This window comes from Cornus florida, unplaced genomic scaffold (assembly GCF_030987335.1).
Source record: "Cornus florida cultivar Cherokee Brave unplaced genomic scaffold, ASM3098733v1 CherokeeBrave_3.0.0_Hap2_Chr08, whole genome shotgun sequence".
NCBI classification, from domain to species: domain Eukaryota; kingdom Viridiplantae; phylum Streptophyta; class Magnoliopsida; order Cornales; family Cornaceae; genus Cornus; species Cornus florida.
The window spans coordinates 53,735,923-53,745,717 of NW_026775578.1; the positions used below are offsets into that span (position 1 = coordinate 53,735,923).

The 9,795-nt window shown below is 35.6% G+C and overlaps 2 pseudogenes; both read right to left on the bottom strand.

The window, feature by feature from the left end:
* Nucleotides 1–6,419: 6,419 nt before the first annotated feature.
* On the bottom strand, nt 6,420–7,218 carry LOC132268654 (cytochrome c oxidase subunit 3-like; annotated as a pseudogene).
* Nucleotides 7,219–7,838: 620 nt separating this feature from the next.
* LOC132268655 (putative ATP synthase protein YMF19) lies at nt 7,839–8,339 on the bottom strand (annotated as a pseudogene).
* Nucleotides 8,340–9,795: the final 1,456 nt, after the last annotated feature.

A 9,795-nucleotide genomic window follows, 5' to 3' on the forward strand; every position in this document is an offset into this window, starting at 1 on the left:
ACATATTAATCAATTACATCATATTTTTGAAAGTGTGATTGCAAGTGATTGTGTTTTGAGTAAACTCTATTTTAAAGCTTTCTTGGAGAGGTGGCGCCATGTGTGATACAAATGGAGTCCCCTTCCTCTTAGTTCTGTTTGATGGGAACTGTGCACTGGTTGGTGCACTTCATGATTCAACACCGTACTTTTGTTGCCATGTGTACTTTCGGAGAGATGGTGCCCATATGTGTTTTTTTTTTTTTTTTTAATTTTAAATTTTGGGTTTTTTTTTTTGACATTTTTCAGAAGAACTAATATTCCAAATTACTTTTTTACAGTTGGCTTTCTGAGTGAGAAGTGGATCTGCTCCTCTTGACAAAGTAGTAGCAAACCTAGTGATTAGAGTAATGAATGGTTATGATGTACAGTTATTAATGTTTATGATATACGGTTATGTATTTATTAGAGTTTAACTCTGCAGAAATGCAAGAGACTTTTTTATTTTTTATATTTTATTTTTTAAGGCTGGCATTGATGCAATATGAATTTTCATTATGAAGAACGCATGATTGCAATGTGATTGTTAAATTTAAAATTTGTCGGCCAGTGAAGAATTGTTAATTTAATTAGAAATATGATTCATGTTTTAACATTCCAATTTGAGTTTGGTTTTAGTGAGTGAATGCATATTATAAGATTGGCATATCCTCCTCTACAGTGATTTGCTTATGCTTCCTGTCAAATTTCTTTTCAGAAATGTAAAGAAAGAGTACTTGGAGGTGTAGTTTGGCCCTTAAATTTTAAACCCTAAAAACTGTTGTCTTTACTATAATAACCTGATGTGTTTGTATGAGATGAATATGTGTTGTATGAGATTATATAGACATTGTAACATGGGCATTTAAGTTGAAAACTGTTGTTTCTGTCTTAGTGTCTTTGAATATATACAGTAACATTAATATGACATTAATGGTATACATCATCACTTTTCAATATAAAGAAAGACAAGCTTTATTAAATTCTTTGACCTATGAGAAATTATTACATAATTCTGGTCCGAAACCAATAGACATTGTAACATGGGCAAAATTGTTGTTTATGCTATACAGCGACATTAATATGAAATATGAAATTAAGGATACACATCATCACTTTTCAACACAAAGAAAGGCAACCTTTATTAGATCCTTTGACTTATAAGGAATTATTGCATGGTTTCAGTCCAAAGTGAGTAGGCCCCTCCTTCAAGTTCCAGCTTATTCCTCTTTCCTACGAAGCTATAGAACTCTTGTGCTCCAGACTGTGTGCATCGCTTCTAGATGTGCTTCCAAACAAGCAAACATGATTCAAGTTCCAGCTTATTCCTCTTTCCCGCGAAGCCGTAGAACTCTTGCGCTCCAAACTGCGTGCATTGCTTCTAGATGTGCTTCCAAACAAGCAAACATCATTCGACTTCTTCCTTCTTCCCCACCTTTTAACCATGCCATTGGAATTATATTGACCTGTTCATCCACAAATGTCAACAGGTCAAATTTCATATGATCTCATTGTTGTCTGTACCATGTCAAGTTTCATTTCATATAAACACTAGTAAGTAAATCCCTGGAAAGGGTACTACCAAAGAAGAATAAAAACTGCAACCCAAAACAACTAAACACCTAATAACCACATAATTGTGCCATAAAGCAAGAGATGCTACTTAAACAGTCAAGAAAGTTCACAGAAGTAAACCATAAAGAAATTACCTAAAGTTGGTATCTCTTCGATGTTAACGAGCCGAAGCAAATCCCAGCATTTCAAATGGTAGAGATTCATCTTTAGCATAATTCTCCACCACCTTACTGACAATGCCATCAGTAGTAGAGATTCTCCTTTAACTTAATTCTCCACCACCTGATGTACAATGCCATCGTTGTGTTTCGGTCAACAAAAGGAAATAGTTCCCATTTTTATGCCTCTGCATGAGGGATAAAGAAATGACGACTTCGCTAGCTAATGGAACCAAAAGTTGAGGTGCAGTCTAAACAATGATCCACTAACCCATCAAAAGAAATAATAAAAAATAAAAGCCCGCGCTCTCTAAATAAAGTTTCTCCGACAGTTCTCTGCAAGTACTTTCTCCGTTTTTACTCAAAGAGTTGGATGTCGATAGAAATACACAAAATAGTAAGGGGATGTTGCATCATCAAGTACACAGTGGCAATAGCAAGCGCGAAGAGACGAGCTATAAATTTTGATTATGCCTTCAGTTAGTCTGCATTGCTTCTGTATGATATTTCTCCAAATCAGCATCAAGATCTTCTGCAGATACCTTCCCACCACGACCCCTTAATAAATCCAGAGCCTGGACTGCCACCACCATGACTCCTTCCCTTCTTTGACCGCTGTCCCATAACCATATTACAAAGAAATTGATCTGGAATACTGCATTATTATTTTATAGTTACCGAAATGAAACATCCATTTTAATACAAAAGGATTGTTACGTTTGACCTAAAAAAATTCTAAAAGTACAGAATGCCAAATTAACAAATGAAAATGAAACAAAGCATAGACTACAGAGTGCTCCACTACCATGTACAGAATATACAATTTTACAACAACGAAACTTTTAAAGTGTGTGTGCGTGTATATAATGTAATGAAAATGAAACAAAGCATAGACTACAGAGTGCTCCACTACCATTTACAGAATATACAATTTTACAACGAAACTTTTAAAGTGTGTGTGTGTATATAATGTAACGTAATATAATATACGGAGGCGATATGTACCCTCCACTTTTTTATAATTGCACTACATTTATTATTTTTTTTTAGAGAAAATGACAAGAAAGTCCTTGAATTCATTAATGTACAATTCCTTAATTTATAATGTCATAACTACCCTTTATACCACTTTATTTAGAGATATATATATATTTAATCATCTTCCTTTTATACTTTTTTTTATTATTATTATTTTTAAGATCTCGACAACATAGATAATTTATTCAATAAATGTATTTTTTTTGGTTTTTTTTCTTCATGTCGAAAGAGATAATTTTTTAAGTGGCTACTTTTTATTTTTTTATCCGGCCAAAATAGACAATTTATTCAACATAATAAATTTTTTTTTTGGTCGCTTAAAAAAAAAGTATTCAATTTTATTTTACTTTATTTGTGTTGTCAAAAAATACTTAAAATATTAAAGATTAGAGATAAAGAGAGAAATTATAAAAGAGCAGTTGTGTCATGTAAAAAGTAATAATTATTTATTTGTAAATGTCGGGTTAGACTAGTCATTTCATTTAAAATTGTAATACAAATATTAAAAAGTGGAGTGCAAATATCACCGTGCATATAAAGAATACATATAAGATTGGCGTGAATACATAAAGAGTAAAGTAAGTTTGCCCTGAATCAATATTAATGAAAAAAGCTTTATTAGTTGCCAGAAAAACAAAAATAGCTATATATATACATACTACATGAAGAGAAAGAATAAAAGCTTACAATGTAGATGCTTTATCATTCCTATGTCATCGTCTAAACCTTTTTTTGTTAATTGACTTAATTTCTAGAATGAGTCTTTGTTTGGGCAAAAATGGTAATGTAAAATCACGTGACTGGTTGTAAGCTTGTTCTCTCAATTGGTTTTTGGTTTGGGCTAGTCCCTTGTTGTATTTGCCTTTGGACCTGTTGTCTCTCACTTGTTATGGCCTAGGCCCACTATTGTAAATACTATTTTAATTTATGACAGTAGCTTAAATTTTTGAAAAAAAAAAAAATGCTGGCCAGCTGGAGAAGTGCAGTTGGAAGCTTTGTTAATTAATTATTATTTTTTTTTTTTAAGAAAAAAAACACACACGCGCCACTTATTATTATTAATTTGTTCACATGTTTTTAATGACACTTGAACGAGAACCTCCCTATTTGAGAATGAGAAGTTATGCGACTAAAGCCTTTTTATAACTTTATTAAATTTTCAAAAGTAAGGATGTTATCTTTCTTCAGTTGTTCTTGTAATTAGAAATTTAAAAATTTAAAAATATAAAAATTTACAAACAATATTCTTTATTTTAGACTCCCTTCTACTACCAAAAAGATAAAAATAAATAACAAGTAAATTAGTAATTTGGTAATATTTTTTTCAAGTTCCTTAGGTGTACGAGTAAATTTCTTGCTAAAATAAAAAATAAATTATCTCGCAATAGGTCATCGATTTACGGTCAAATAATCTTGAAAACAATATGAGCTCACACCTTCTTATTATTATTATTATTATTATTATTTGGTTAGGTGTGAGCTTACACATTGCCAAAATAAGTTAAGCATGCAAAATAACACTTTTCATGGAACAAATTGATTCGATTGAAACTTAAGAATAACAATTGAAAAGTAAACACAAAACTTGGATATAATTAATATTTACAAGAATTGAATATTAAGAAAATTACTTGAAATTACATTGATAATATATTAATAAAAAAATAGTTGGAACAATTAGGTTTTTAAAGTGATTGTCTTAGCTTTGAAATCCTATGATAGTCACCTCTTTTGTTTGATCACTATGGAGTTTCCTAATGAGAGTTCAATTTTTGCTACTGCCAATGAAATTATTATTTTCATTGTCACTACATCATCTTATTGGCAACTTGGAGTCTCCTACTGAGAGTTCTAATTTTGTTGTTAACAATTAACAAGAATTGCAAGAGAATAAGAAAAACACATAAGCCTGGTAATAGAAATAGAAAATTTTGTATATAATTTAAATTAGGGTAAAGTGCAATAAACCCCCCTCAATTATATCCCAATAGGCAAAAAAACACCCTGAATTTCTAAAGTAGCAGAAAATCCCCCTTCAATTACTTGTTTGGTTGCAACTTACCCATTCCGGTGCCTTTACCCTACCAATTGTTGGTTTGACACGCATTTTGAATGTATATGACCACAGTGCCCTTATGAATATGAAAGGATAACATTACTCATTTTGTTACCATCAATCCAAACACTTCTAACTTATCCACACAGCCAAACACCACTGCTCTTCTCAATATATATATATATATATATATATATATATATATCGTCTCTACTCGTTGAACCTCTCTCCCCACCCAATGCACCATCTATATATATGTATATATACACATATATTGTTTATCAACACTGAACCTCTCTTTCACTATCTATATATATGCAACTTATTCAACAAATAATAAATAAAAGAAAATCTCTACAATTTAGCTTAACCCAATCTCCACAACAAGGGCAGAGCAGGAAAAAAAAATCTCCATCACTCTATCTCATTCACACATACTTCATGCCATCAAGCATCTAAGAGTAAAACATAGTTCAATGCTAAAATCAAAAAAAAAAAAAAAAAAATTGTAATTAAATTTATCTTCTGGTTACAACATTCACAAAGCAGAGATTTTTTTTTTTTTTTTTTTTTTTTTTTTTTCCCTTTTCCGAATGGTAAAGGAATGTGAAATTAGAAGGAATCAAAAATGGGTTTCAGATAATTTGCTCTCTCCCCCCTCTCTCACACACACAAAACGATTTTGTTATAAGAAAACAGAACAAACAAAAAAAAGAAAAGAAAGCAAAAATCTACCACCATGAAATTGGTTTAGCTGTTCCATGAGGTTAGGATCATTTTGGCCATATAATAAGAGAATGACTGGTGAAATCACTGGTCAAGTTGTGTGGGTTTATGAATATATTACCACATGTCTCAATATCGATATCCCTCGTGTCCGTCATTCTAGTAAACAAGCTCTTGTGATAGTTCTTCCTAGATATGCCCCTTAGGAGGGATATGCCTTTCATCAAATAGGTGTGAAATATCGTTGACAAACCCACCCCATTTTTGGTTGTAATACTTCTACGGAATCCGATGGCTCTGGTTTGGGAAGTGAAATTTTATACCACAAAACGTGTAAAGTATAGTCCGATACCGAGGGAAGCTTCGCTTTTGAAGAATCTTATCGATCCCCCGCTTGTAGCTTTAAATAACCCCAGAGGTTTTTGAATCATTTTTGAATTTCTGCATTTATTTAGCGAAACCCTATTTTTCCTGTGGTTGGATCCACCAACCGCTTTGCCGCCCGGGGGTCCTCTGTAAAGTCACCTAGAGTTCAAGTTCGATCCATTAGGTTCTTCGATTTGTTCAGAAAAGAAACGAGAAACAAGAAAACATCTTTGATTACGATTAAAAAGAACAATCTCAAATAGACCAAGATCCAATTTCGGGTCATTTCTTGGTGAACATGATCTGCCATAATCTCTCCGATCCCTTCATTTATGTGCCAGAATAAAGAAAGATTTGGTAGGAAAGTGGAATAGAGTTTTTTGTATATTATAAGAAAAGGGAGTGGAAAAGCAGTAGTTATTCTTTGGAAAAGCCCGGTTCTCTTTGTCTTCGAGCTTTCATTCCTCAATCCACTGATTCGTTCATATACCTCCCCACCAATAGATAGAGACAAATGGGAATAACCGAACCACGTCTACAAAATGCCAGTATCATGCAGCTGCTTCAAAGCCAACGTGAGGCTCCTTGGTCAGATGACCAAGATATTGGCGAATACCACATACAATCGAGAAAAGAGTACCTATAATCACATGAAAACCATGAAAGTCGGTTGCTAAGGAAAAAGGTAGAACCATAAATACCATCCGAAATAGTGGAGGGTGCTTGATAATATTCCATTCCTTGAAAGCCAGTGAATACTAGAGCCAGTGAAACGGTAGCTACTAAAGCATAAACTGCTCGTTTTTCCTTCCGCGCGAGTTTAGCATGATGAGCCCAAGTTACGGCAGCTCCGGATGAAGGGGGAATAAGGGTATTAAGAAAAGGGATTTCCCAAGGATCTAAAACCCAAATCCCTTTTGGGGGCCAAATACCTCCGATCTCTACCGTAGGTGCCAAAGAAGAATGAGAAGAAGCCCGAAAAAGAGCAAAAAGGAACATAACCTCCGATACGATAAACAAAAGAAAACCATATCGAAGTCCTAATTGTACGACTTTGGTATGATGTCCTTCCAACGTGGATTCATGTAGAACATCGCGCCACCATACGAATATGGTATATAGGAGAAATATGAGGCCCAAACTGAGAAGTGTTGCACCCCCTTGAAATGGGTGCATGTACATCACACCTCCTACGGTGGTTGCCAAAGCTCCGAGTGAACCCAAAATAGGCCATGGACTTGGATCTACCAAATGAGAAGAATGCCTCTGAGATTCGATCATCAACCACTTTGCCTCTCGGTTGTATGGAAACCCCCCCTTCACCCCCTAAAGTGGTAAAGAAAGGCTCTTGGGGGATTTTCTTTCTATCTGACAGGAAAAAGAAATAGGAAGGGATGGTTCTTTCATTGCATTGATAGACGTCTAACTAGAAAAAAAGCTCTCTATTACTTTGAGAAGAGAATCGTTGGTTTGACCGACGAACTACGTCGGAAAATGGGCCTTCTTTCTTTGATTTTCAACAAGCATTTTAGGAAAGTAACAATTCCATTCAATTCGGTTTTGAAAAACTTATTGGTCTAGGATTAGTTCGTTCTGCGCTGCCGCCGGCATTCATTTATGAAACTTGACACGTGAGAAGGGCGGACTCTCCTAATGGCTAGGCTTGGTATCGTGACCTTCCCGCACTATTCCTCCCTTGTGGGAACTCCATATTCATCATCCTTTACCTACTCAGTATTGCTATGCTTGCTTGTTTTAGAGAAATGGAGAATCTCAAGAACCTTTCTGAACGTCCATCTTCGGCGATTTGAAAAGGAGTATATCTTTCTTGTAGTGCCTTCCATGACACTATTCTGATCGAGGAGAAAGAATCTTTTCCGGATGAATAAGTCATAACGAGATTAAAAAACGATGCTTTATTGGCCGTGTGGAACATGGATTAGCATTATGTCATTCCTACAAGCGATCCCCCATCCAGGATTTACAGAAGAGCTATATGAGGACTTCGAGATCAAATAGAATATGTTTCTTTCCATTCTTCGTGAGCCACTTATTTCTCCGAAACAAGAGATCAAAGTTCTTTTCCTCTTGCTTCCCAATAAGTCGACGACCTTACACCATTGAGATACTTCGAATAAACTATTGTACATATAGGATACATCGGTGCTCAAACCTTTTCTCAAGATATCTTCCAAACTGTTGGGGTCGTTACTCCGGATGTTGTTCTCCCGGTGTGAAACTAGTTGGTTCCATAGTTTGAGAATTCTACTAATCCCAAGTACTCCATCTCCATTATTGAATAGGGGAATATAGAAAGTCAAGAGGAAAAAGGCATAACCAGAAGAATTGTGTGAAATAAGTGAATTTATCCAGTTGAGGCATTCTTGATTGAGAAAAAATGATTCCCTCCAAACACAAAGAAGCTCCTTCCTGTACGAGTAATGAAGAACTATTGAGCACTTTTGTTGGTTATTGACCAATGGAAAGCATGAGAGAAAGAAAGATGCACAAACGAAAAAGGGTGCTAGCGCCCAACCAGATCAACGAACGAAAGGGGGCACCGGCCAAAAGTTCAGCGCGTGAAACCCTATTTGCCTTCATTTCCAAGAGCGTGTCCACGGCTTTACGGAAAAACCTGCTTTGCGCCCCTTCCACGGATAAGGAATCCCTTATTTCGCGAAAAGTAGAAGACAACAGGTCGGGGGCGCCCGGGAAGAAGGTTTATGGCGTGCAGGATTTTTACCTCCGCCGTATTTGCCCGAACGCCCTGTAGAACCCCCTCAGTTAGAAATCAGGTCGCCCAGGTTAGAAAAAATCTCTGTTTTAAGAGAGTCAATTTCCTCCCCTTTTGAACGAAGAGCGCCGTTCACGAGCTCTCTTTCCTCTGGACTCAACAGCCTCTACATGCAGAAGGCCTAGTCAACCAGGGTGATCAGAGTAAGGCCATCTAATATATAAAGGATTATGAAAGAAAAAGTCAGTACGAAAGCCGGATGATAGAACAAAAATAGTGAAAGGTTGACACGCCCCTTTAAAAGATGCAGACAACAAAAGTAAATGAAAAAGAAAAAAAATATGAGTAGAAATACCATGTGAAAATAAAATCTTGATTTATCTACTCGCCCATCAAATCAAAAGGCGGCATACCGGAAAAAAGGAAAGAACGGAACCAAACCATTCAAATAGTGTACGACCAGACACGGAATAAGAAAATCAATCTCAGAAAATGAAGTCGGAAAGATGCGACAAGAAATCGAAAACTGCTTCTCCACTTTAGCCCGAAAAAGGAGCTTTGGGCGAAGAAAAGGAGAGCGATTTTCCAATGAAAGAGAATTCGTCAATAAAAGGAAATTAAAGAGCAAAGAACCGATCCATTGAGAGACTAAGTAGCGCTGGAACACCAACTTCATCTCGAACCACCCACCCGCACAAGAACCTATAAAAGACGAAAAACTCTCTTTTAGTTTCATAAACTCATTGCCAATTGACGCATACTTTCAACCTTCTTTCCTTATTCAAGTAGATTATCGACTGTTTACTGCCCTGAACCTACGCCCCCGAATTCATCATCTATTCTGAACATCGCAACCGAAAAAGCTATTTACCGGTGATCTTTCAAAAAAGTTGCACGCCTGTTCTTCTCTGAAATAAGGGAAAGTTGCTCACTCAAGTTACAGCGGAAGAAATTTATATTTCGTATAGAAATGAAAACATATGCTAGTAGAGAAGGGAATTGCCTACTAAAGCTCTTTGATGAAGGCATTTTTTCATTATTCCGTTTTGCACAGGTTCCAAAAAGTGAGATTAGGTTTGTGTTCCAGTGACGCTTAGTATCTCAGTTGTCACTGCAAGAAGCCT